The sequence below is a fragment of the Sinocyclocheilus grahami genome, unplaced genomic scaffold, assembly GCF_001515645.1.
Source record: "Sinocyclocheilus grahami isolate Dianchi unplaced genomic scaffold, SAMN03320097.WGS_v1.1 scaffold22.1, whole genome shotgun sequence".
In the NCBI taxonomy this organism is placed as follows: Eukaryota; Metazoa; Chordata; class Actinopteri; order Cypriniformes; family Cyprinidae; genus Sinocyclocheilus; species Sinocyclocheilus grahami.
Window position 1 is genome coordinate 2321802 of NW_015505201.1, and position 6431 is coordinate 2328232.

The following is a 6431-nucleotide window of genomic DNA, read 5'->3' on the forward strand; positions in this document are numbered from 1 at the left end:
ATATATATATATAGTATATTTGTTTGCATATATATAGATAAATTACATAAATTAAATATATATTATATATATTTGTTTAATTTAATTTAATTTATTTTGTTATTTTGTTATTTTTTGACTTGGTATAGCCATGGCAGCCGTCTTATTCTGGTTTAGAAGTACGAATGCAGTACATAGAGGTAATTACTAAAAAAGTATATAAATAAATGCAATGGTCAAGCAAACAATTTCGGACCCCTTGGGATGGACTGAATCATATATTGCACCTTAATATAAGGAAAGTTACAAATAGTTTGTGATAAAGTTTGACTGAATCACTAAAAAGATTCTTTTTGAAAGAGTCAGACTTTCTGAAGTATCAGACATCACTATTTGTTTTTGGTTTGTAATTGTTTAGTGTGGCACACTAATTTTTGTGTAAGAATTTGGAGCGGGCATATTCCTTGGCACTCTTTAAGTGGCGCCTACACTGATTTCTCTTTTTTTTTTTTTTTATGTTTTTCTCAATTTGTCCATGCCATCGTGGTTCACTGTTGCATTTCTGTCATTATGGTTTTGTTGTTGTGAAATTGTGGGTTTTTTTGACGGGTCATGCCATTTAGCTGCTGGACTGCGCCATCTCCTGCTCGCATGGGGTGCCAGTGAGGGCCGTAAACTGCTTATATATTGACATTGTTTCATTTGTTGTGCTGACCTCTCCTGCTGGGTGCACACACTGATGATTAAACATTTTCAAATGCACGTGCTTGCACATACTCGCAATCCCACGCACAAATGAACTGTCAATTTGTGGCACAGCCGTGTGTGCAGGGGTGTGTGTTCAGGTCAAGCATTAGCCTAGTTTTCAGTCATTCACTCTGTTTTTACTGAGCCAAGATGAAACCTAATGCACTGTATGTGTGAGTTTAGTGAAGCCTGGAGGTCAGAGATGGTCATATGACTGACGGTAGAAAGATGTCTGTCTTTAGCAGAGACAAGAAGCCCTCAGTGCTGAAGCAGCTGATGTTAATGTGGAAATGAGAAGTTATCATTGCATTACTGAGCTCATAAAGATGTGTACAGCTTGACCCCGGCCAACCCCATCACAGTCTCACCTGAGCTGCATTACAGAGCTGGCAGGACACACTGCAGGCCCAGCTGTGTGTTAGCAAGTTCTGCGTTCCAGAGAACTAGACGAGGAGGAGGAGAGGAAGAAAACCAGAGCGTGTAGACAACAGCCTCCTGATGCACACAAACACACTTTACACTGTATTTGCAACATGCGTATTTGCATCTATCTATCAATCTATCAATCTGTCTGTCTGTCTGTCCGTCTGTCCGTCATTCTGTCTCTCAATCTCTCATCTTGGCACTATATGTTTTGATTCACTAAAGAATCAGTTCATAAGAGTCAATTGTTTGTGAATTGGACAACACTGGTGACACTATGTAGTTTGCTGTTGTGTGCAGCCTGTGAGAACAATAGAAAGCTTTGATTTGTTTTGGGGCATTATTTTTTTATTACACCCTTCTTATCTGTATTTCATTCATTCATATTTATTAAACTCATTCATACGTTCCATAGCTCACTCATCCGCTAACTCATTTTTCACTGTCTGTATAAACTGAAGGGTGTTGTACTGGTGAGTGTGTTGAATGTTAAAATCTGAAATCTGAACTGCTTCTTTCTGTCTCACTGACATTCACCCCATTCGTCTCAGACTGTGTGTGTGTATGTGTGTGATACTGAAGTCTCTGGATCCACCCTGAGCTAGTACAGGTTTGGAGCTGCTTGTTTGGAGAAACGTGTTCTGGCTGCTAACTCTTGTCAGTGTTCAGGCCAGTGTATATCTGTCTTGCACGTACATTCTTTCTTTTCTTGTTAAAAGTAAATGTGGCATGTTTACCTTGTGCTCTCTGCCTCACCTTTATCTGATTCAACCTCTCAATGTCTCTCTACACATCAATCCCTCATTCCTGATCTACAGTCATCTTCTCTTTGACTTCCACCTTACTCTTCTCCTGCCACACCTGAGGAAGCTCATTACTGACAGTCAACCTCCAGTGCAGAACACTCGTCTGACTCATCCCTCCATCAGACAGACAAAGAGAGAGAGAGAGAGAGACATATTAAATGAGCTGAAAGATGCAGTGAATGAGAGAATCTCTTATATATACTGTGTTTGTCCTCTTAGCCCAAAAGAGGCCCGGTTTCATTTGATTGTGTGGAGCTTCGTTTTCTGAACCAGTGGTTCTCAACTGGTGGATCGTGACCAAAAATTGGGTCTGCAAACTGCACAGAAAAACGAATGCTAAATGGAAATAATTAAGTGCTGTATTAAGCCAACCTTTTCATTGTGCTTAGTTAGGGTTATAAAATAATCCTATAACTTTTAAATGGGAGGTGAGAACACTTAGTGTATGTTTTGACATTGATGTCAAAGGTTGCGCATCCAATTAAAGTCTATAGTGCATTGGTGCCTGCCAACCAGATACAGAATCACAACTCTGCAAACTTGTATTTAAACCAAAAAAGTATTTGAAAATCATACAAAAAGGCAACATTGTGAATTTAATGGCTTTACTAAGGGGAAGAACTGCAATCCCATGAAGTGTTGCAGATCACATAATTTAATAGAAAACTACACTTATGTATATAGAAAGAATATATTTTCTGTTTATTGCAATATATAGTTTTAGAGTGTAGGGAGACTTTTTATTGGTGGAGATTTCTTTACAGAATCAAGGGTGTCGTGTAGTTTTTTGTCAGGAATTCATCTGTTAAAAAATATTTTGAAATAATGAAACTGATGGTTTCAGCAAAAGCATATATAATCAATTAGCCTACTATCTTTAAAGGTTTATAAATTATTATTAAAAATCCTCCTATGGAGAAAATGAGTGGGATTTTTCCTTCTGGAATCCAACTACTATTTTAGCATTTTCATCTGTCAACTGGTAGAAACCAGATAAATTAGACAGATGCTAACCATGAAACAAACAAAACTGAAATGATATTAAGAAACCAAAAATTTCAAATTTCCTGTTCAGTCTGTGTCATAATTAGTGTCATAATACATTTTTGCAAATTGTTGGACCTATTCAGTTCATAGTAATATTATTACTTTTTAATGTTTGATTTTAAGGACTTTTTGTTTGCACAAAACCAGTTTAGAATTACTGTGCTAAACTCTGTTGGAGTTATGATTATTATCGTTGGATGTCTGTCATTTCATCTAGTGATTCAGATGGTTTTAGGCAGAGTTGGGCAAAGATACATCAAAATGTATTTTAAAATAAAATACCAAATACCTTAATTTTAAGTGTATCAAAATAAACAAAAAAATACAGCAGCCACACCATGTATCAAAATAAACTACTGTATTTTTGTATTTTAAAAATACTAAAAAATACTTTTACAAGGGAGCATGAAATTTCTTCGCAAACCTTCCATCAATTGGCCTATTTGATCTATCCCTTCACCATTACATTGACTCAGTTGATTAAGTAAACAATGTTTGATAGCAACAGCTTTTCTCTGCCCGAGTCATGCAATAAATCTGACATATGCAATTAGTTAACAAATCAAATATTCACATATCCCTGTGATCTCCCAGATGAAGGTTAGTTTTAAAGTAACCAACAGATTAATGTTTAACAGTTTGCGAATGACTCATAATTCTATCCTAATGTAGTTACTTGGTGTTTGGTAACGAAGGGCCTACTTTGCATCAGCAACACTGATTTAATGACAAACAAGTCATTCATAAGAAGACAACTGATGGCGCCTGAATTCATAGCAACACGTTTCTAACTAGTTAATCATTTGAATGTTAATCATAAATATTATAATATATTATGCGTCAGGTATGCAATGGTATGCAAAGTCATGATCCTACTAAACCGCTACTTCAATTAGGGTACAATATTCAGCAATCAAACATTTATTTATCAATTATTGGACACCTATTTGGAAGTTGAAAACTAACATTTTAGCTTTTCAACAATTATTAAATTATCAATATGTTTTGTTTTTAAATGTAGCCATTAAACGTAATCAGAAAGTAGCAACAGAACTTGTCAAGGAGTATTACCCCAACTCCAACCACTGAATCTATTGAGAGCCATAGAAGTATATAGGACATATACACATTAATAGTGTAGTAAGAACATTTACTTATAATCCAAAAGAGAATACTACAGAGCAGGTATTCCAAAACATTTGAAACGTTTATACTTTTTTGTGTCAACTCAAATTTTTTGTCAAATTGTCGTTCAACCTTGTACTGGCGATTTAAGCTCGAGCTGCTGAGCAGCACAGCAAAAAATAGACTCGACGCCAAAACCGCTGCCGAGCTGCTGCAGCGTCCGGTGTAAAAGCACTCATTCGTTAACACGCATACCAGAAAAAAATGCGCACTGCTGCTCTGCTTCAGCGTGCGGTGCAGGTGTCTTTCGTTAACATACACGCCGATGTGCGGTGCGGTGTGAAACAGGTTTTACAATACACACGTGCTGCCGTGTGCAGCTCTGCTATGCTCTTTCACACGCGGTCATATCCATGTCTCAGAGCGGCTCACAGTAAATGCTGCTGCTCCACGCGAGTTTAGACCATTACACCAATATCGTGGCATTAAAATGTAATGTTGTACAACACTGAAACACTGTATCATTATTTTTTTCGTGTACAACCGACGAATTTAACATAGGCTGAAAGTAGCAAGCTAACGTTAATTGTGAGGCTGCTGCTCGGTATAATAGTTTTCAAGAACATTATGTAAATTGGTAAACTGCTTAGCCTAGGCTACTAAAACAAATACCAAAACTTAACATGAACTGTTAAAAATTATAGCAATTTATGCCAAAAAATTTATGGAAAGCTGGCAGCCTGCACATTTCTTACCTTGACCAACTTCTTCCATATGCGGTGCAGGTGTCTTTCGTTAACATACACGCCGATGTGCGGTGCGGTGTGAAACAGGTTTTACAATACACACGTGCTGCCGTGTGCAGCTCTGCTATGCTCTTTCACACGCGGTCATATCCATGTCTCAGAGCGGCTCACAGTAAATGCTGCTGCTCCACGCGAGTTTAGACCATTACACCAATATCGTGGCATTAAAATGTAATGTTGTACAACACTGAAACACTGTATCATTATTTTTTTCGTGTACAACCGACGAATTTAACATAGGCTGAAAGTAGCAAGCTAACGTTAATTGTGAGGCTGCTGCTCGGTATAATAGTTTTCAAGAACATTATGTAAATTGGTAAACTGCTTAGCCTAGGCTACTAAAACGAATACCAAAACTTAACATGAACTGTTAAAAATTATAGCAATTTATGCCAAAAAATTTATGGAAAGCTGGCAGCCTGCACATTTCTTACCTTGACCAACTTCTTCCATATGCATCAATTTTCTGTTCTGATCTCAACAAGTCTGGGCAAACTAGCCCTATTGAGTAGGCACCCATCAGAGGCCGCATTTTTATAATGTCATCATGTAGACTTCTAACAAAGTATTTTACAGTATTTTAAAACTACAAAACACTGAAGTATTTGATACAAAATACGAAGCCATTTTTATCAACCCTATCAAATACAAATTACAAAATATTATTTTGTATTTGAAATACGTATTTGAAATACATGTATCATAAATACTGCCCATCCCTGGGATTAGGATCTATTTCTCATTTGTCTAATACTTAGATGCAGATATTTTTGCAGTGTTTCTTGATTGGACTTTCCATATTGATTTAATTTTCACATCGGATGGGATTTTAGCCGTGCGTGAACCACCAACTGTTATGTTTTGTCAGTAAGGTTTAAATGCAGTCAGACGATTTGCACACAATGAGAAATTTAGCCTTCATTACAGAATTCGACAGCTTAGATGAGGTGAAGCATTGTGACAACAACAAACATTTCTATCCAGACAGAATTTGATTTCTCAGAGGATGCCTGAGTTAACTGCAGAAAGTAGGTATTTTGTTATTTACACAGACGTGTTCGATTCAAACAGGATTGAAATGACAAAGTGTGTTTGTGAAACACGACTTTACCGACCTGAGGGAGTCTGTTTCAATAGGGCTATAGTTTCTTTCAGAATGAGTTTCCCCACACAGAAATAAACAATATAAGACATGGAGCATATTGATACAGTATTTGAATGATATTACAGACCTGCTAACAGCAGCAAGAGGAGAGAGCAGCCTCATATGAGTGTGAGTTTTGGCTTTTGTGGTTTCTTCTCTTGTAACACACCTTGAATGCAGTGTGTGTGTGTGTGTGAGAGAGAGAGAGAGTGTGTGTTTGTGTGTGTGTGTGAGAGAGAGAGAGAGTGTGTGTTTGTGTGTGTGTGTGAGAGAGAGAGAGAGTGTGTGTTTGTGTGTGTGTGTGAGAGAGAGAGAGAGTGTGTGTTTGTGTGTGTGTGTGAGAGAGAGAGAGAG